The sequence below is a fragment of the Oncorhynchus gorbuscha genome, linkage group LG06, assembly GCF_021184085.1.
Source record: "Oncorhynchus gorbuscha isolate QuinsamMale2020 ecotype Even-year linkage group LG06, OgorEven_v1.0, whole genome shotgun sequence".
Classification (NCBI taxonomy): Eukaryota; Metazoa; Chordata; class Actinopteri; order Salmoniformes; family Salmonidae; genus Oncorhynchus; species Oncorhynchus gorbuscha.
Window position 1 is genome coordinate 10,323,171 of NC_060178.1, and position 24,599 is coordinate 10,347,769.

Below are 24,599 nucleotides of genomic sequence, written 5' to 3' on the forward strand. Positions count from 1 at the left end.
TATATGTAACAATAGTATATGTAAGGATATGTTAGGATAGTATATGTAAGGATATGTTAGGATGGTATATGAAAGGATATGTTAGGATAGTATATGTAATGATAGTATATTTAAGGATATGTTAGGATGTTATATGAAAGGATATGTTAGGATAGTGTATGTAAGGATATGTTAGGATAGTATATGAAAGGATATGTTAGGATAGTATATGTAACAATAGTATATGTAAGGATATGTTAGGATAGTATATGTAACAATAGTATATGTAAGGATATGTTAGGATAGTATATGTAAGGATATGTTAGGATGGTATATGAAAGGATATGTAAGGATGGTATATGTAAGGATATGTTAGGATGTTATATGAAAGGATATGTAAGGATAGTATATGTAAGGATGTTATATGAAAGGATATGTTAGGATAGTATATGTAAGGATAGTATATGTAAGGATAGTATATGTAAGGATATGTTAGGATAGTATATGTAAGGATGTTATATGTAAGGATATGTTAGGATAGTATATGTAATGATAGTATATTTAAGGATATGTTAGGATAGTATATGTAAGGATATGTTAGGATAGTGTATGTAAGGATATGTTAGGATAGTATATGTAAGGATATGTTAGGATAGTATATGTAAGGATATGTTAGGATAGTATATGTAAGGATAGTATATGAAAGGATATGTTAGGATAGTATATGTAAGGATATGTTAGGATGGTATATGAAAGGATATGTTAGGATAGTATATGTAATGATCGTATATTTAAGGATATGTTAGGATAGTATATGTAAGGATATGTTAGGATGGTATATGAAAGGATATGTTAGGATAGTATATGTAACAATAGTATATGTAAGGATATGTTAGGATAGTATATGTAAGGATAGTATATGTAAGGATATGTTAGGATAGTATATGTAAGGATAGTATATGAAAGGATATGTTAGGATAGTATATGTAATGATAGTATATTTAAGGATATGTTAGGATGGTATATGTAAGGATATGTTAGGATAGTATATGTAATGATAGTATATTTAAGGATATGTTAGGATGGTATATGAAAGGATATGTTAGGATAGTATATGTAATGATAGTATATTTAAGGATATGTTAGGATGTTATATGAAAGGATATGTTAGGATAGTGTATGTAAGGATATGTTAGGATAGTATATGAAAGGATATGTTAGGATAGTATATGTAACAATAGTATATGTAAGGATATGTTAGGATAGTATATGTAACAATAGTATATGTAAGGATATGTTAGAATAGTATATGTAAGGATAGTATATGTAACAATAGTATATGTAAGGATATGTTAGGATAGTATATGTAACAATAGTATATGTAAGGATAGTATATGTAACAATAGTATATGTTAGGATAGTATATGTAACAATAGTATATGTAAGGATATGTTAGGATAGTATATGTAACAATAGTATATGTAAGGATATGTTAGGATAGTATATGTAACAATAGTATATGTAAGGATATGTTAGGATAGTATATGTAATGATAGTATATTTAAGGATATGTTAGGATAGTATATGTAAGGATATGTTAGGATAGTATATGTAAGGATATGTTAGGATGGTATATGAAAGGATATGTTAGGATAGTATATGTAAGGATATGTTAGGATAGTGTATGTAAGGATATGTTAGGATAGTATATGTAAGGATATGTTAGGATAGTATATGTAAGGATATGTTAGGATAGTATATGTAAGGATATGTTAGGATAGTATATGTAAGGATATGTTAGGATAGTATATGTAAGGATATGTTAGGATAGTATATGTAAGGATATGTTAGGATAGTGTATGTAAGGATATGTTAGGATAGTATATGTAAGGATAGTATATGTAAGGATATGTTAGGATAGTATATGTAAGGATATGTTAGGATAGTGTATGTAAGGATATGTTAGGATAGTATATGTAAGGATAGTATATGTAAGGATATGTTAGGATAGTATATGTAAGGATATGTTAGGATAGTATATGTAAGGATGTTATATGAAAGGATATGTTAGGATAGTATATGTAAGGATGTTATATGAAAGGATATGTTAGGATAGTATATGTAATGATAGTATATTTAAGGATATGTTAGGATAGTATATGTAAGGATATGTTAGGATAGTGTATGTAAGGATATGTTAGGATAGTATATGTAAGGATAGTATATGTAAGGATATGTTAGGATAGTATATGTAAGGATAGTATATGTAAGGATATGTTAGGATAGTATATGTAAGGATGTTATATGAAAGGATATGTTAGGATAGTATATGTAAGGATGTTATATGAAAGGATATGTTAGGATAGTATATGTAATGATAGTATATTTAAGGATATTTTAGGATAGTATATGTAAGGATATGTTAGGATAGTGTATGTAAGGATATGTTAGGATAGTATATGTAAGGATATGTTAGGATAGTATATGTAAGGATAGTATATGTAAGGATATGTTAGGATAGTGTATGTAAGGATATGTAAGGATAGTATATGTAAGGATATGTTAGGATAGTATATGTAAGGATATGTTAGGATGGTATATGAAAGGATATGTTAGGATAGTATATGTAAGGATATGTTAGGATAGTGTATGTAAGGATATGTTAGGATAGTATATGTAAGGATATGTTAGGATAGTATATGTAAGGATATGTTAGGATAGTATATGTAAGGATATGTTAGGATAGTATATGTAAGGATATGTTAGGATAGTATATGTAAGGATATGTTAGGATAGTGTATGTAAGGATATGTTAGGATAGTATATGTAAGGATAGTATATGTAAGGATATGTTAGGATAGTATATGTAAGGATATGTTAGGATAGTGTATGTAAGGATATGTTAGGATAGTATATGTAAGGATAGTATATGTAAGGATATGTTAGGATAGTATATGTAAGGATATGTTAGGATAGTATATGTAAGGATGTTATATGAAAGGATATGTTAGGATAGTATATGTAAGGATGTTATATGAAAGGATATGTTAGGATAGTATATGTAATGATAGTATATTTAAGGATATGTTAGGATAGTATATGTAAGGATATGTTAGGATAGTGTATGTAAGGATATGTTAGGATAGTATATGTAAGGATATGTTAGGATAGTATATGTAAGGATAGTATATGTAAGGATATGTTAGGATAGTATATGTAAGGATATGTTAGGATAGTATATGTAAGGATGTTATATGAAAGGATATGTTAGGATAGTATATGTAAGGATGTTATATGAAAGGATATGTTAGGATAGTATATGTAATGATAGTATATGTAAGGATATGTTAGGATAGTATATGTAATGATAGTATATTTAAGGATATGTTAGGATAGTATATGTAAGGATATGTTAGGATAGTATATGTAAGGATAGTATATGTAAGGATATGTTAGGATAGTGTATGTAAGGATATGTTAGGATAGTATATGTAAGGATATGTTAGGATAGTATATGTAAGGATATGTTAGGATAGTATATGTAAGGATATGTTAGGATAGTATATGTAAGGATATGTTAGGATAGTATATGTAAGGATATGTTAGGATAGTATATGTAAGGATATGTTAGGATAGTGTATGTAAGGATATGTTAGGATAGTATATGTAAGGATAGTATATGTAAGGATATGTTAGGATAGTATATGTAAGGATATGTTAGGATAGTGTATGTAAGGATATGTTAGGATAGTATATGTAAGGATAGTATATGTAAGGATATGTTAGGATAGTATATGTAAGGATATGTTAGGATAGTATATGTAAGGATGTTATATGAAAGGATATGTTAGGATAGTATATGTAAGGATGTTATATGAAAGGATATGTTAGGATAGTATATGTAATGATAGTATATTTAAGGATATGTTAGGATAGTATATGTAAGGATATGTTAGGATAGTGTATGTAAGGATATGTTAGGATAGTATATGTAAGGATATGTTAGGATAGTATATGTAAGGATATGTTAGGATAGTATATGTAAGGATAGTATATGTAAGGATATGTTAGGATAGTGTATGTAAGGATATGTTAGGATGGTATATGAAAGGATATGTTAGGATAGTATATGTAATGATCGTATATTTAAGGATATGTTAGGATAGTATATGTAAGGATATGTTAGGATGGTATATGAAAGGATATGTTAGGATAGTATATGTAACAATAGTATATGTAAGGATATGTTAGGATAGTATATGTAAGGATAGTATATGTAAGGATATGTTAGGATAGTATATGTAAGGATAGTATATGAAAGGATATGTTAGGATAGTATATGTAATGATAGTATATTTAAGGATATGTTAGGATAGTATATGTAAGGATAGTATATGTAAGGATATGTTAGGATGGTATATGTAAGGATATGTTAGGATGGTATATGAAAGGATATGTTAGGATAGTGTATGTAAGGATATGTTAGGATAGTATATGAAAGGATATGTTAGGATAGTATATGTAACAATAGTATATGTAAGGATATGTTAGGATAGTATATGTAATGATAGTATATTTAAGGATATGTTAGGATGTTATATGAAAGGATATGTTAGGATAGTGTATGTAAGGATATGTTAGGATAGTATATGAAAGGATATGTTAGGATAGTATATGTAACAATAGTATATGTAAGGATATGTTAGGATAGTATATGTAACAATAGTATATGAAAGGATATGTTAGGATAGTATATGTAAGGATGTTATATGAAAGGATATGTTAGGATAGTATATGTAATGATAGTATATTTAAGGATATGTTAGGATAGTATATGTAAGGATATGTTAGGATAGTGTATGTAAGGAAATGTTAGGATAGTATATGTAAGGATATGTTAGGATAGTATATGTAAGGATATGTTAGGATAGTATATGTAAGGATAGTATATGTAAGGATATGTTAGGATAGTGTATATAAGGATATGTTAGGATGGTATATGTAAGGATATGTTAGGATAGTGTATGTAAGGATATGTTAGGATGGTATATGAAATGATATGTTAGGATAGTATATGTAATGATCGTATATTTAAGGATATGTTAGGATAGTATATGTAAGGATATGTTAGGATGGTATATGAAAGGATATGTTAGGATAGTATATGTAACAATAGTATATGTAAGGATATGTTAGGATAGTATATGTAAGGATAGTATATGTAAGGATATGTTAGGATAGTATATGTAAGGATAGTATATGAAAGGATATGTTAGGATAGTATATGTAATGTTAGTATATTTAAGGATATGTTAGGATAGTATATGTAAGGATAGTATATGTAAGGATATGTTAGGATGGTATATGTAAGGATATGTTAGGATAGTATATGTAATGATAGTATATTTAAGGATATGTTAGGATGTTATATGAAAGGATATGTTAGGATAGTGTATGTAAGGATATGTTAGGATAGTATATGAAAGGATATGTTAGGATAGTATATGTAACAATAGTATATGTAAGGATATGTTAGGATAGTATATGTAACAATAGTATATGTAAGGATATGTTAGAATAGTATATGTAAGGATAGTATATGTAACAATAGTATATGTAAGGATATGTTAGGATAGTATATGTAACAATAGTATATGTAAGGATATGTTAGGATAGTATATGTAACAATAGTATATGTTAGGATAGTATATGTAACAATAGTATATGTAAGGATATGTTAGGATAGTATATGTAAGGATAGTATATGTAACAATAGTATATGTAAGGATATGTTAGGATAGTATATGTAACAATAGTATATGTAAGGATATGTTAGGATAGTATATGTAACAATAGTATATGTAAGGATATGTTAGGATAGTATATGTAAGGATAGTATATGTAAGGATATGTTAGGATGGTATATGAAAGGATATGTAAGGATGGTATATGTAAGGATATGTTAGGATGTTATATGAAAGGATATGTAAGGATAGTATATGTAATGATAGTATATTTAAGGATGTTATATGTAAGGATATGTTAGGATGTTATATGAAAGGATATGTAAGGATAGTATATGTAAGGATGTTATATGAAAGGATATGTTAGGATAGTATATGTAAGGATATGTTAGGATGGTATATGTAATGATCGTATATTTAAGGATATGTTAGGATAGTATATGAAAGGATATGTTAGGATAGTATATGTAACAATAGTATATGTAAGGATATGTTAGGATAGTATATGTAACAATAGTATATGTAAGGATATGTTAGGATAGTATATGTAACAATAGTATATGTAAGGATATGTTAGGATAGTATATGTAACAATAGTATATGTAAGGATATGTTAGGATAGTATATGTAAGGATATGTTAGGATGGTATATGAAAGGATATGTTAGGATAGTATATGTAATGATAGTATATTTAAGGATATGTTAGGATGTTATATGAAAGGATATGTTAGGATAGTATATGTAACAATAGTATATGTAAGGATATGTTAGGATAGTATATGTAACAATAGTATATGTAAGGATATGTTAGGATAGTATATGAAAGGATATGTTAGGATAGTATATGAAAGGATATGTTAGGATAGTATATGTAACAATAGTATATGTAAGGATAGTATATGTAACAATAGTATATGTAAGGATATGTTAGGATAGTATATGTAACAATAGTATATGTAAGGATATGTTAGGATAGTATATGTAAGGATATGTTAGGATATGTTAGGATGGTATATGAAAGGATATGTTAGGATAGTATATGTAACAATAGTATATGTAAGGATATGTTAGGATAGTATATGTAAGGATAGTATATGTAAGGATATGTTAGGATAGTATATGTAAGGATAGTATATGAAAGGATATGTTAGGATAGTGTATGTAAGGATATGTTAGGATGGTATATGAAAGGATATGTTAGGATAGTATATGTAAGGATGTTATATGAAAGGATATGTTAGGATAGTATATGTAAGGATGTTATATGAAAGGATATGTTAGGATAGTATATGTAATGATAGTATATTTAAGGATATGTTAGGATAGTATATGTAAGGATATGTTAGGATAGTGTATGTAAGGATATGTTAGGATAGTATATGTAAGGATATGTTAGGATAGTATATGTAAGGATAGTATATGTAAGGATATGTTAGGATAGTGTATGTAAGGATATGTAAGGATAGTATATGTAAGGATATGTTAGGATAGTATATGTAAGGATATGTTAGGATGGTATATGAAAGGATATGTTAGGATAGTATATGTAAGGATATGTTAGGATAGTGTATGTAAGGATATGTTAGGATAGTATATGTAAGGATATGTTAGGATAGTATATGTAAGGATATGTTAGGATAGTATATGTAAGGATAGTATATGTAAGGATATGTTAGGATAGTGTATGTAAGGATATGTTAGGATGGTATATGAAAGGATATGTTAGGATAGTATATGTAATGATCGTATATTTAAGGATATGTTAGGATAGTATATGTAAGGATATGTTAGGATGGTATATGAAAGGATATGTTAGGATAGTATATGTAACAATAGTATATGTAAGGATATGTTAGGATAGTATATGTAAGGATAGTATATGTAAGGATATGTTAGGATAGTATATGTAAGGATAGTATATGAAAGGATATGTTAGGATAGTATATGTAATGATAGTATATTTAAGGATATGTTAGGATAGTATATGTAAGGATAGTATATGTAAGGATATGTTAGGATGGTATATGTAAGGATATGTTAGGATGGTATATGAAAGGATATGTTAGGATAGTATATGTAATGATAGTATATTTAAGGATATGTTAGGATGTTATATGAAAGGATATGTTAGGATAGTGTATGTAAGGATATGTTAGGATAGTATATGAAAGGATATGTTAGGATAGTATATGTAACAATAGTATATGTAAGGATATGTTAGGATAGTATATGTAACAATAGTATATGTAAGGATATGTTAGAATAGTATATGTAAGGATAGTATATGTAACAATAGTATATGTAAGGATATGTTAGGATAGTATATGTAACAATAGTATATGTAAGGATATGTTAGGATAGTATATGTAACAATAGTATATGTTAGGATAGTAATGTAACAATAGTATATGTAAGGATATGTTAGGATAGTATATGTAATGATAGTATATTTAAGGATATGTTAGGATAGTATATGTAAGGATATGTTAGGATAGTGTATGTAAGGATATGTTAGGATAGTATATGTAAGGATATGTTAGGATAGTATATGTAAGGATAGTATATGTAAGGATATGTTAGGATAGTGTATGTAAGGATATGTAAGGATAGTATATGTAAGGATATGTTAGGATAGTATATGTAAGGATATGTTAGGATGGTATATGAAAGGATATGTTAGGATAGTATATGTAAGGATATGTTAGGATAGTGTATGTAAGGATATGTTAGGATAGTATATGTAAGGATATGTTAGGATAGTATATGTAAGGATATGTTAGGATAGTATATGTAAGGATATGTTAGGATAGTATATGTAAGGATATGTTAGGATAGTATATGTAAGGATATGTTAGGATAGTATATGTAAGGATATGTTAGGATAGTGTATGTAAGGATATGTTAGGATAGTATATGTAAGGATAGTATATGTAAGGATATGTTAGGATAGTATATGTAAGGATATGTTAGGATAGTGTATGTAAGGATATGTTAGGATAGTATATGTAAGGATAGTATATGTAAGGATATGTTAGGATAGTATATGTAAGGATATGTTAGGATAGTATATGTAAGGATGTTATATGAAAGGATATGTTAGGATAGTATATGTAAGGATGTTATATGAAAGGATATGTTAGGATAGTATATGTAATGATAGTATATTTAAGGATTTGGCTATGGAACCCTGACCTGTTCACTGGACATGCTACCTGTCCCAGACCTGCTGTTTGACTCTCCCTCCCGCACCTGCTGTCTCTATGAATGATCGGCTATGAAAAGCCAACTGAGATTTACTCCTAAGGTTGTATTCACTACATCCATTGTGATTATTATTATCTGACCCTGCTGGTCATCTATGAACGTTTGAACATCTTGGCCATGTTCTGTTATAATATCCACCCGGCACAGCCAGAAGAAGACTGACCACTCCTCATAGTCTGGTTCCTCTTTAGGTTTCTTCCTAGGTTCTGGCCTTTCTAGGGAGTTTTTCCTAGCCACCGTGCTTCTACACCTGCATTGCTTGCTGTTTGGGGTTTTAGGCTGGGTTTCTGTACAGCACTTTGTGACATCAGCTGATGTAAGAAGGGCTTTATAAATACATTTGATTGATTGATTGATTGATATGTTAGGATAGTATATGTAAGGATATGTTAGGATAGTGTATGTAAGGATATGTTAGGATAGTATATGTAAGGATATGTTAGGATAGTATATGTAAGGATATGTTAGGATAGTATATGTAAGGATAGTATATGTAAGGATATGTTAGGATAGTGTATGTAAGGATATGTTAGGATGGTATATGAAAGGATATGTTAGGATAGTATATGTAATGATCGTATATTTAAGGATATGTTAGGATAGTATATGTAAGGATATGTTAGGATGGTATATGAAAGGATATGTTAGGATAGTATATGTAACAATAGTATATGTAAGGATATGTTAGGATAGTATATGTAAGGATAGTATATGTAAGGATATGTTAGGATAGTATATGTAAGGATAGTATATGAAAGGATATGTTAGGATAGTATATGTAATGATAGTATATTTAAGGATATGTTAGGATAGTATATGTAAGGATAGTATATGTAAGGATATGTTAGGATAGTATATGTAATGATAGTATATTTAAGGATATGTTAGGATGTTATATGAAAGGATATGTTAGGATAGTGTATGTAAGGATATGTTAGGATAGTATATGAAAGGATATGTTAGGATAGTATATGTAACAATAGTATATGTAAGGATATGTTAGGATAGTATATGTAACAATAGTATATGTAAGGATATGTTAGAATAGTATATGTAACAATAGTATATGTAAGGATATGTTAGAATAGTATATGTAAGGATATGTTAGGATAGTATATGTAAGGATAGTATATGTAACAATAGTATATGTAAGGATATGTTAGGATAGTATATGTAACAATAGTATATGTAAGGATATGTTAGGATAGTATATGTAACAATAGTATATGTAAGGATAGTATATGTAACAATAGTATATGTAAGGATATGTTAGGATAGTATATGTAACAATAGTATATGTAAGGATATGTTAGGATAGTATATGTAACAATAGTATATGTAAGGATATGTTAGGATAGTATATGTAAGGATAGTATATGTAAGGATATGTTAAGATGGTATATGAAAGGATATGTAAGGATGGTATATGTAAGGATATGTTAGGATGTTATATGAAAGGATATGTAAGGATAGTATATGTAATGATAGTATATTTAAGGATGTTATATGTAAGGATATGTTAGGATGTTATATGAAAGGATATGTAAGGATAGTATATGTAAGGATGTTATATGAAAGGATATGTTAGGATAGTATATGTAATGATAGTATATTTAAGGATATGTTAGGATAGTATATGTAAGGATAGTATATGTAAGGATATGTTAGGATAGTATATGTAAGGATAGTATATGTAAGGATATGTTAGGATAGTGTATGTAAGGATATGTAAGGATAGTATATGTAAGGATAGTATATGTAAGGATATGTTAGGATAGTATATGTAAGGATATGTTAGGATAGTATATGTAAGGATGTTATATGAAAGGATATGTTAGGATAGTATATGTAAGGATGTTATATGAAAGGATATGTTAGGATAGTATATGTAATGATAGTATATTTAAGGATATGTTAGGATAGTATATGTAAGGATATGTTAGGATAGTGTATGTAAGGATATGTTAGGATAGTATATGTAAGGATAGTATATGTAAGGATATGTTAGGATAGTATATGTAAGGATAGTATATGTAAGGATATGTTAGGATAGTATATGTAAGGATGTTATATGAAAGGATATGTTAGGATAGTATATGTAAGGATGTTATATGAAAGGATATGTTAGGATAGTATATGTAATGATAGTATATTTAAGGATATTTTAGGATAGTATATGTAAGGATATGTTAGGATAGTGTATGTAAGGATATGTTAGGATAGTATATGTAAGGATATGTTAGGATAGTATATGTAAGGATAGTATATGTAAGGATATGTTAGGATAGTGTATGTAAGGATATGTAAGGATAGTATATGTAAGGATATGTTAGGATAGTATATGTAAGGATATGTTAGGATGGTATATGAAAGGATATGTTAGGATAGTATATGTAAGGATATGTTAGGATAGTGTATGTAAGGATATGTTAGGATAGTATATGTAAGGATATGTTAGGATAGTATATGTAAGGATATGTTAGGATAGTATATGTAAGGATATGTTAGGATAGTATATGTAAGGATATGTTAGGATAGTATATGTAAGGATATGTTAGGATAGTGTATGTAAGGATATGTTAGGATAGTATATGTAAGGATAGTATATGTAAGGATATGTTAGGATAGTATATGTAAGGATATGTTAGGATAGTGTATGTAAGGATATGTTAGGATAGTATATGTAAGGATAGTATATGTAAGGATATGTTAGGATAGTATATGTAAGGATATGTTAGGATAGTATATGTAAGGATGTTATATGAAAGGATATGTTAGGATAGTATATGTAAGGATGTTATATGAAAGGATATGTTAGGATAGTATATGTAATGATAGTATATTTAAGGATATGTTAGGATAGTATATGTAAGGATATGTTAGGATAGTGTATGTAAGGATATGTTAGGATAGTATATGTAAGGATATGTTAGGATAGTATATGTAAGGATAGTATATGTAAGGATATGTTAGGATAGTATATGTAAGGATATGTTAGGATAGTATATGTAAGGATGTTATATGAAAGGATATGTTAGGATAGTATATGTAAGGATGTTATATGAAAGGATATGTTAGGATAGTATATGTAATGATAGTATATGTAAGGATATGTTAGGATAGTATATGTAATGATAGTATATTTAAGGATATGTTAGGATAGTATATGTAAGGATATGTTAGGATAGTATATGTAAGGATAGTATATGTAAGGATATGTTAGGATAGTATATGTAAGGATATGTTAGGATAGTATATGTAAGGATATGTTAGGATAGTATATGTAAGGATATGTTAGGATAGTATATGTAAGGATATGTTAGGATAGTATATGTAAGGATATGTTAGGATAGTATATGTAAGGATATGTTAGGATAGTATATGTAAGGATATGTTAGGATATGTATGTAAGGATATGTTAGGATAGTATATGTAAGGATAGTATATGTAAGGATATGTTAGGATAGTATATGTAAGGATATGTTAGGATAGTGTATGTAAGGATATGTTAGGATAGTATATATGTAAGGATAGTATATGTAAGGATATGTTATAGTATATGTAAGGATATGTTAGGATAGTATATGTAAGGATGTTATATGTAAGGATATGTTAGGATAGTATATGTAAGGATAGTATATGTAAGGATATGTTAGGATAGTATATGTAATGATAGGGATATGTTAGGATAGTATATGTAAGGATATGTTAGGATAGTATATGTAAGGATATGTTAGGATAGTATATGTAAGGATATGTTAGGATAGTATATGTAAGGATATGTTAGGATAGTATATGTAACAATAGTATATGTAAGGATATGTTAGGATAGTATATGTAAGGATATGTTAGGATGGTATATGTAAAGGATATGTTAGGATAGTATATGTAATGATAGTATATGTAAGGATATGTTAGGATAGTATATGTAAGGATATGTTAGGATGGTATATGTAAGGATATGTTAGGATAGTATATGTAACAATAGTATATGTAAGGATATGTTAGGATAGTATATGTAAGGATAGTATATGTAAGGATATGTTAGGATAGTATATGTAACAATAGTATATGTAAGGATATGTTAGGATAGTATATGTAATGATAGTATATTTAAGGATATGTTAGGATAGTATATGTAAGGATAGTATATGTAAGGATATGTTAGGATGGTATATGTAAGGATATGTTAGGATATATATGAAAGGATATGTTAGGATAGTGTATGTAAGGATATGTTAGGATAGTATATGAAAATATGTTAGGATAGTATATGTAACAATAGTATATGTAAGGATATGTTAGGATAGTATATGTAATGATAGTATATTTAAGGATATGTTAGGATACTATATGAAAGGATATGTTAGGATAGTGTATGTAAGGATATGTTAGGATAGTATATGAAAGGATATGTTAGGATAGTATATGTAACAATAGTATATGTAAGGATATGTTAGGATAGTATATGTAACAATAGTATATGAAAGGATATGTTAGGATATATGTTAGGATGTTATATGTAAGGATATGTTAGGATAGTATATGTAATGATAGTATATGTAAGGATATGTTAGGATAGTATATGTAAGGATATGTTAGGATAGTGTATGTAACAATAGTATATGTAAGGATATGTTAGGATAGTATATGTAACAATAGTATAGGATAGTATATGTAAGGATAGTATATGTAAGGATATGTTAGGATAGTGTATATAAGGATATGTTAGGATAGTATATGTAAGGATATGTTAGGATAGTATATGTAAGGATATGTTAGGATGGTATATGTAATAGTATATGTAGGATAGTATATGTAATGATAGTATATTTAAGGATATAGTAGTATATGTAAGGATATGTTAGGATGGTATATGTAAGGATATGTTAGGATAGTATATGTAACAATAGTATATGTAAGGATATGTTAGGATAGTATATGTAAGGATAGTATATGTAAGGATATGTTAGGATAGTATATGTATAGTAATGAAAGGATATGTTAGGATAGTATATGTAATGTTAGTATATGTAAGGATATGTTAGGATAGTATATGTAAGGATATGTATATGTAAGGATATGTTAGGATGGTATATGTAAGGATATGTTAGGATAGTATATGTAACAATAGTATATGTAAGGATATGTTAGGATGTTATATGTAAAGGATATGTTAGGATAGTGTATAGTAAGGATATGTTAACAATAGTATATGAAAGGATATGTTAGGATAGTATATGTAACAATAGTATATGTAAGGATATGTTAGGATAGTATATGTAACAATAGTATATGTAAGGATATGTTAGAATAGTATATGTAAGGATAGTATATGTAACAATAGTATATGTAAGGATATGTTAGGATAGTATATGTAACAATAGTATATGTAAGGATATGTTAGGATAGTATATGTAACAATAGTATATGTTAGGATAGTATATGTAACAATAGTATATGTAAGGATATGTTAGGATAGTATATGTAAGGATATGTATATGTAACAATAGTATATGTAAGGATATGTTAGGATAGTATATGTAACAATAGTATATGTAAGGATATGTTAGGATAGTATATGTAACAATAGTATATGTAAGGATATGTTAGGATAGTATATGTAACAATAGTATATGTAAGGATATGTTAGGATAGTATATGTAAGGATATGTAAGGATGGTATATGTAAGGATATGTTAGGATGTATATGAAAGGATATGTAAGGATAGTATATGTAATGATAGTATATTTAGGATAGTATATGTAAGGATATGTTAGGATGTTATATGAAAGGATATGTAAGGATAGTATATGTAAGGATGTTATATGAAAGGATATGTTAGGATAGTATATGTAAGGATATGTTAGGATGGTATATGTAATATCGTATATTTAAGGATATGTTAGGATAGTATATGAAAGGATATGTTAGGATAGTATATGTAACAATAGTATATGTAAGGATATGTTAGGATAGTATATGTAACAATAGTATATGTAAGGATATGTTAGGATAGTATATGTAACAATAGTATATGTAAGGATATGTTAGGATAGTATATGTAACAATAGTATATGTAAGGATATGTTAGGATAGTATATGTAAGGATATGTTAGGATGGTATATGAAAGGATATGTTAGGATAGTATATGTAATGATAGTATATTTAAGGATATGTTAGGATAGTTATATGAAAGGATATGTTAGGATAGTATATGTAACAATAGTATATGTAAGGATATGTTAGGATAGTATATGTAACAATAGTATATGTAAGGATATGTTAGGATAGTATATGAAAGGATATGTTAGGATAGTATATGAAAGGATATGTTAGGATAGTATATGTAACAATAGTATATGTAAGGATAGTATATGTAACAATAGTATATGTAAGGATATGTTAGGATAGTATATGTAACAATAGTATATGTAAGGATATGTTAGGATAGTATATGTAAGGATATGTTAGGATAGTGTATGTAAGGATATGTTAGGATAGTATATGTAACAATAGTATATGTAAGGATATGTTAGGATAGTATATGTAACAATAGTATATGTAAGGATATGTTAGGATAGTATATGTAAGGATAGTATATGAAAGGATATGTTAGGATAGTATATGTAAGGATATGTTAGGATAGTATATGTAAGGATATGTTAGGATAGTATATGTAAGGATGTTATAGGATATGTTAGGATAGTATATGTAAGGATAGTATATGTAAGGATATGTTAGGATAGTATATGTAATGATAGTATATTTAAGGATATGTTAGGATAGTATATGTAAGGATATGTTAGGATAGTATATGTAAGGATATGTTAGGATAGTATATGTAAGGATATGTTAGGATAGTATATGTAAGGAATAGTATATGTAAGGATATGTTAGGATAGTGTATGTAAGGATATGTAAGTAGTATGTAAGGATATGTTAGGATAGTATATGTAAGGATATGTTAGGATGGTATATGTAAGGATATGTTAGGATAGTATATGTAAGGATATGTTAGGATAGTGTATGTAAGGATATGTTAGGATAGTATATGTAAGGATATGTTAGGATAGTATATGTAAGGATATGTTAGGATAGTATATGTAAGGATAGTATATGTAAGGATATGTTAGGATAGTGTATGTAAGGATATGTTAGGATAGTATATGAAAGGATATGTTAGGATAGTATATGTAATGATAGTATATTTAAGGATATGTTAGGATAGTATATGTAAGGATATGTTAGGATGGTATATGAAAGGATATGTTAGGATAGTATATGTAACAATAGTATATGTAAGGATATGTTAGGATAGTATATGTAACAATAGTATATGTAAGGATATGTTAGGATAGTATATGTAAGGATAGTATATGAAAGGATATGTTAGGATAGTATATGTAATGATAGTATATTTAATATGTTAGGATAGTATATGTAAGGATATGTATAGGATAGGATATGTTAGGATAGTATATGTAAGGATATGTTAGGATAGTATATGTAAGGATATGTTAGGATAGTATATGTAATGATAGTATATTTATAGGATATGTTAGGATAGTATATGTAAAGGATATGTTAGGATAGTATATGTAAGGATATGTTAGGATAGTATATGAAAGGATATGTTAGGATAGTATATGTAACAATAGTATATGTAAGGATATGTTAGGATAGTATATGTAACAATAGTATATGTAAGGATATGTTAGGTATATGTAAGGATAGTATATGTAACAATAGTATATGTAAGGATATGTTAGGATAGTATATGTAACAATAGTATATGTAAGGATATGTTAGGATAGTATATGTAACAATAGTATATGTTAGGATAGTAATGTAACAATAGTATATGTAAGGATATGTTAGGATAGTATATGTAACAATAGTATATGTAAGGATATGTTAGGATAGTATATGTAAGGATATGTTAGGATAGTATATGTAAGGATATGTTAGGATAGTATATGTAAGGATATGTTAGGATAGTATATGTAACAATAGTATATGTAAGGATATGTTAGGATAGTGTATGTAAGGATATGTAGGATAGTATATGTAAGGATATGTTAGGATAGTATATGTAAGGATATGTTAGGATATATGAAAGGATATGTTAGGATAGTATATGTAAGGATATGTTAGGATGGTATATGTAAGGATATGTTAGGATAGTATATGTAAGGATATGTTAGGATAGTATATGTAAGGATATGTTAGGATAGTATATGTAAGGATATGTTAGGATAGTATATGTAAGGATATGTTAGGATAGTATATGTAAGTATATGTTAGGATATGTATATGATAGGATATGTTAGGATAGTATATGTAAGGATATGTTAGGATAGTATATGTAACAATAGTATATGTAAGGATATGTTAGGATAGTATATGTAAGGATATGTTAGGATAGTATATGTAAGGATATGTTAGGATAGTATATGTAACAATAGTATATGTAAGGATATGTTAGGATAGTATATGTAAGGATATGTTAGGATAGTATATGTAAGGATATTATATGAAAGGATATGTTAGGATAGTATATGTAAGGATGTATATGAAAGGATATGTTAGGATAGTATATGTAACAATAGTATATGTAAGGATATGTTAGGAAGTATATGTAACAATAGTATATGTAAGGATATGTTAGGATAGTATATGTAACAATAGTATATGTAAGGTTATGTTAGGATAGTATATGTAATCAATAGTATCTATGAACGTTTGAACATCTTGGATGTTCTGTTATAATATCCACCCGGTAGCAAAGAAGACTGACCACTAGTATATGTTCCTCTTTAGGATATGTTAGGATAGTATATTGTTGTGTGTAAGGATTTTAGGCTGGGTTTCTGTACAATAGTATATGTAAGGATATGTTAGGATAGTATATGTTAGGATAGTATATGTAAGGATATGTTAGGATAGTATATGTAAGGATATGTTAGGATAGTATATGTAAGGATATGTTAGGATAGTATATGTAAGGATATGTTAGGATAGTATATGTAAGGATAGTATATGTATATGGATATGTTAGGATAGTATATGTAAGGATATGTTAGGATAGTATATGAAAGGATATGTTAGGATAGTATATGTAATGATAGTATATTTAAGGATATGTTAGGATAGTATATGTAAGGATATGTTAGGATGGTATATGAACAATAGTATATGTAAGGATATGTTAGGATAGTATATGTAACAATAGTATATGTAAGGATATGTTAGGATAGTATATGTAAGGATAGTATATGTAAGGATATGTTAGGATAGTATATGTAAGGATAGTATATGTAAGGATATGTTAGGATAGTATATGTAATGATAGTATATAAGGATATGTTAGGATAGTATATGTAAGGATAGTATATGTAAGGATATGTTAGGATAGTATATGTAACAATAGTATATGTAAGGATATGTTAGGATGTATATGAAAGGATATGTTAGGATAGTATATGTAAGGATATGTTAGGATAGTATATGAAAGGATATGTTAGGATAGTATATGTAACAATAGTATATGTAAGGATATGTTAGGATAGTATATGTAACAATAGTATATGTAAGGATATGTTAGAATAGTATATGTAACAATAGTATATGTAAGGATATGTTAGGATAGTATATGTAAGGATATGTTAGGATAGTATATGTAAGGATATGTATATGTAACAATAGTATATGTAAGGATATGTTAGGATAGTATATGTAACAATAGTATATGTAAGGATATGTTAGGATAGTATATGTAACAATAGTATATGTAAGGATAGTATATGTAACAATAGTATATGTAAGGATATGTTAGGATAGTATATGTAACAATAGTATATGTAAGGATATGTTAGGATAGTATATGTAACAATAGTATATGTAAGGATATGTTAGGATAGTATATGTAAGGATAGTATATGTAAGGATATGTTAGGATAGTATATGTAAGGATATGTTAGGATATGTATATGTAAGGATATGTTAGGATGTTATATGAAAGGATATGTTAGGATAGTATATGTAATGATAGTATATTTAAGGATATGTTATATGTATAGGATATGTTAGGATAGTTATATGTAAGGATATGTTAGGATAGTATATGTAACAATAGTATATGAAAGGATATGTTAGGATAGTATATGTAATGATAGTATATTTAAGGATATGTTAGGATAGTATATGTAAGGATAGTATATGTAAGGATATGTTAGGATAGTATATGTAAGGATAGTATATGTAAGGATATGTTAGGATAGTATATGTAAGGATATGTTAGGATAGTATATGTAAGGATATGTTAGGATAGTATATGTAAGGATAGTATATGTAAGGATATGTTAGGATAGTATATGTAAGGATATGTTAGGATAGTATATGTAATGATCGTATATGTAAGGATATGTTAGGATAGTATATGTAAAATATGTTAGTAGTATATGTAAGGATAGTATATGTAACAATAGTATATGTAAGGATATGTTAGGATAGTATATGTAACAATAGTATATGTAAGGATATGTTAGGATAGTATATGTAACAATAGTATATGTAAGGATATGTTAGGATAGTATATGTAACAATAGTATATGTAAGGATATGTTAGGATGGTATATGAAAGGATATGTTAGGATGGTATATGAAAGGATATGTTAGGATAGTATATGTAATGATAGTATATTTAAGGATATGTTAGGATGTTATATGAAAGGATATGTTAGGATAGTGTATGTAAGGATATGTTAGGATAGTATATGAAAGGATATGTTAGGATAGTATATGTAAGGATATGTAAGGATAGTATATGTAACAATAGTATATGTAAGGATATGTTAGGATAGTATATGTAAGGATAGTATATGATAGGATATGTTAGGATAGTATATGTAAGGATATGTTAGGATATGTAAGGATATGTTAGGATAGTATATGTAAGGATATGTTAGGATAGTATATGTAAGGATATGTTAGGATAGTATATGTAATGGTATATGTTAGGATATGTTATATGTAAGGATATGTTAGGATAGTATATTTAAGGATATGTTAGGATGGTATATGAAAGGATATGTTAGGATAGTATATGTAACAATGTATATGATTATGTTAGGATAGTATATGTAAGGATATGTTAGGATAGTGTATGTAAGGATATGTTAGGATAGTATATGAATGATAGTATATGTAAGGATATGTTAGGATGGTATATGAAGGATATTTAGGATAGTATATTTAAGGATATGTTAGGATGGTATATGAAAGGAAGTTATGTAAGGATAGTTAGGATAGTATATGTAAGGATAGTATATGTAAGGATATGTTAGGATAGTATATGTAAGGATATGTTAGGATAGTATATGTTCTATGTATGGATTATTGTAAGGATATGTTAGGATAGTATATGTAAGGATAGTATATTTAAGGATATGTTAGGATTAGAGGTCCAGACCGGTTATAATTTTTCAACGCGGATACCGATACCGATTCCCAAAAAGGAGGCAAATTTCAGTCTTTCTGAAATGATGGTTGAGAAGTGCATTTATGAAAGCCCTGAAGATAGGTTTGCATAGCAATTTCAGTATCTGATTTTAAGCTGAGACCTCTGCAGCTGTGGAACTTTTAGTCATGTTTTGTATTTTCAGATTGGGTCGTCCGACATGGCAGAACCTTATTTATCTGCTATTCTTGAGTTGGTTTTTTGACCTAGGATTTGCTTGGACATTTTATAGTTTTGAAAACCTTAATGCACCATTGCCTACAGATGGGATTCAGAGTCTTTAATGGAATTTGGTTAGCGTTTTTCCTTTGGATGTTTGAAAAGGCCAAGGACTACTAAAGGGCACTTTTACTACAGTACCAGTTAAAGGTTTTGACATACCTAACTCATTCAGTTTGTTTTCTTGTATTGACTATTTTCTGTGATTACATTTGAATAATAGTGAAGACATTAAACTATTACACATACGGAATCATGTTGTAACAAAAGTGTTTGCCAAAGAAGTTATCCACCCTTTACCTTGATGACAGCTTTGCTCACTCTTGGCATTCCACAGCCAGCTTTGAAACTTGTTGGCTTTTTCCTTCAATCTGTGGTCCAACTCATCCCAAACTATCTCAATTGGGTTGAGGTTGGGTGATTATGTTAAGCCAGGTCATCTGATGCAGCACTCCATCACTCTCCTTCTTGGTCAAGTAGCCCTTACACCGCCTGTTGGGTCATTGTCCTGTTGAAAAAAATGACAGTCCCACTACAAAGCAGATGGGATGGCTTATCTCTGCAGAATGTTGTGATGTTTGCTGGGACATATTGTGTCCTTCAAAAGAAATCAAAGACAGTGTCAAAGGTAAGGCATTATTCCAAATAAATGGACATTTTGGAACCACACATGTGAAGATCATCCGAAACTCTGCATCCACATCTCACTTTTGGTTCCATGTGCTATTGCCAAAAATCTCAAGCATTGTCATCAGACCAACGGATAATTTTACTTTTGAATGTCTGACATGTTGTGTCTTGGCCCAAGCAAGTGTAGCTTTTGTTGGTGTCCTTTAGTAGTGCTATCTTTGCAGCAATTCAACCATTGCCTGATTTCAAGCAGTCTCTTCTGAACAGTTGATGTTGAGATGTGTCTGTTACAAGGAACTCTTTAAGCATTTATTTGAGCTGCAATTTCTAAAATGGAATTTTGAACTTATTTGAAATAGAGGTAACTCTGGTACACTTCCTTTCCTGTGGCGGTCCTTTCATGGGAGCCAGTTTCATCATAGTTCTTGATGGTTTTTGCAACTGCATTTGAAGAAAATTCAAAGTTCTTGAAATTTTCCACAAACCTTCATGCCTTAACTTCTTGGTGACAGGGGGCAGTATTTTCTGAAATGCATTCCAAATTCAACTGCCTTCTACTCATACCCAGAAGATGATTTGCATAGAAAACACTCTGAGTTTCTAAAAGCATGTCTGTGATTACAACAGAACTTATTTAGAAGGACAAACTATTCAAATCTTTTTTTTTGGTTTTCATTGGGAATCCAGATTTCTAAGGTACCTTCTGCAGTTCCTACCGCTTCCACTGGATGTCACCAGTCTTTAGAAATTGGTTGAGGTTTTTCCTTTGTGTGATGAAGAAGTCCCTGTTCAAAATATAGGGTCACTTGTAGTGTACTTTAGAGGCTTGACCAGAAAGCTAGCGATTTGTTTTCCTCCTGTATTGGACACAGATCAATATTTGATTGATTATTTACATTAAAATACCTAAAGTTGTATTACAAAAGAAAATGTTTGAATGAGTAGGTGTGTCCAATATTTTGTGGTCACTGTAAGTCTGAGTTGGAACCAGTGTTTTTCTGGATGCTTGTGATTGGCTGCGATTTACATTTTGAGTTCAGGCCAGAGGGGTTGTTTTAAAGTGGACCATTTTGTCTGCATATTGAGTCCAACACCAAACTGGTAAGGCGCTGAGGTTATGGTAAAATTTATTTCACCATGGAAATGACATGTTTTGCAGTTAAGTCGCACCTGCAGTGGGGCAAAAAAGTTTAGAAATATGCTTCTCAAATAAATTAATTAAAAATCCTCAATGTGATTTTCTGGATTTTTTTTCCCTCTCATTTTGTCTGTCATAGTTGAAGTGTACCTATGATGAAAATTACAAGCCTCTCTCATCTTTTTAAGTGGGAGAACTTGCACAATTGGTGGCTGACTAAATACTTTTTTGCCCCACTGTATATGGTAAGTTGGGGATACGGGATACAGGTGGGCTGAGGTCATGGTTAAGCAGGCCTATATATGGTAAGTTGGGGATACGGGATACAGGTACGCTGAGGTCATGGTTAAGCAGGCCTATATATGGTAAGTTGGGGATACGGGATACAGGTACGCTGAGGTCATGGTTAAGCAGGCCTATATATGGTAAGTTGGGGAAACAGGAAATCATAAATCTGTTTTTACAATACTTTATTTGGGTCCAATCTTCCCGGAGATCTTCTGTTGAAAGAAAATAGACAAAAACGTAACGTTTTAAAATGTCTGGGAACCTTGTGATGGATGTTGTTAGCGCATAACTGTTGTTGTCTAAGGCTTATTTCCCACTGTTAGCATCCTCGAGGCGAGTAATAAATCACTGACCTCGTGTGAACCAGTAGATATTTGACATAGGTGAATCTGAACACCTCAGGCTCTTAATGCCAATGTGGCTGCTTTTTTTAAATCTAAAAACCTGTTTTGATAAGAGTAAGGGTAATTGTAAACATTTTGTTCATCAATCACCTTGCTGAGAGGTGGGAGCTGAACTGCTGAGCTTCTGTGTGGTGGAAGAGGGGGAAGGGAAAGGGAGCAACACCAGGACCTATCTGTCTCAGAGCAGGCATGTCCACTATCTCTCTGATGATAGCATCTCTGTCAATAGAACAAGCAGACTCATTGAGCCATATTAGACTGTGAAACTGAGCAGGAAGAGCAATACATTAGTGAACAAATCATTAAGTTTATTTAACCTCTCTTTTAGAAAAAAACACATTCCTTACAATTAAAGTACTGTAAAAAAATAATAACTCAATAACAGTTAACCTGACTGTGTGCTTTTCTAGCCTATTGGTCTTCTAGGCCTACTTCCTGTTCTATAGGTAGAAGATGACAACTTCCTGTTCTATAGGTAGAAGATGACAACTTCCTGTTCTATAGGTAGACGATGACAACTTCCTGATCTATAGGTAGACGATGACAACTTCCTGTCCTATAGGTAGACGATGACAACTTCCTGTTCTATAGGTAGAAGATGACAACTTCCTGTTCTATAGGTAGAAGATAACAACTTCCTGTTCTATAGGTAGAAGATAACAACTTCCTGTTCTATAGGTAGAAGATAACAACTTCCTGTTCTATAGGTAGAAGATGACAACTTCCTGTTCTATAGGTAGAAGATAACAACTTCCTGTTCTATAGGTAGAAGATAACAACTTCCTGTTCTATAGGTAGAAGATGACAACTTCCTGTTCTATAGGTAGAAGATGACAACTTCCTGTTCTATAGGTAGAAGATGACAACTTCCTGTTCTATAGGTAGAAGATGACAACTTCCTGTTCTATAGGTAGAAGATGACACATTCTTGTTCTATAGGTAGAAGATGACAACTTCCTGTTCTATAGGTAGAAGATGACAACTTCCTGTTCTATAGGTAGACGATGACAACTTCCTGTTCTATAGGTAGACGATGACAACTTCCTGTTTTATAGGTAGACGATGACAACTTCCTGTTCTATAGGTAGACGATGACAACTTCCTGTTTTATAGGTAGACGACGACAACTTCTCGTTTTATAGGTAAAAGATAACTTCCCTTTTTATAGGTAAAATATAACAACTTCCCGTTGTATAGGTAAAATATAACAACTTCCTGTTTTCTAGGTAGAAGATAACAAGCCTTGCATAAAGTAGTCGGTAGTAATGACATTCAATTGGTCCCGTTAACCAGCTGAATATCCAGGTCTCCCTTTTAATAGACAGCAGCAGTATGGAGTGGAGAATGTATCGCTCCAGGTTTCCTGGAGCTAGGCCATATGGTTTCCTAGAGCTAGGCCATATGGCCAA

The 24,599-nt window shown here is 29.4% G+C and overlaps 1 protein-coding gene across 1 annotated transcript in view; it reads left to right on the top strand.

The window, feature by feature from the left end:
- The window catches only part of LOC124037512 (unconventional myosin-IXAa-like), a 342,685-nt gene that overhangs the window by 92,923 nt on the left and 225,163 nt on the right, over positions 1–24,599 (top strand). The gene's annotated exons all lie outside the window — the stretch shown is intronic.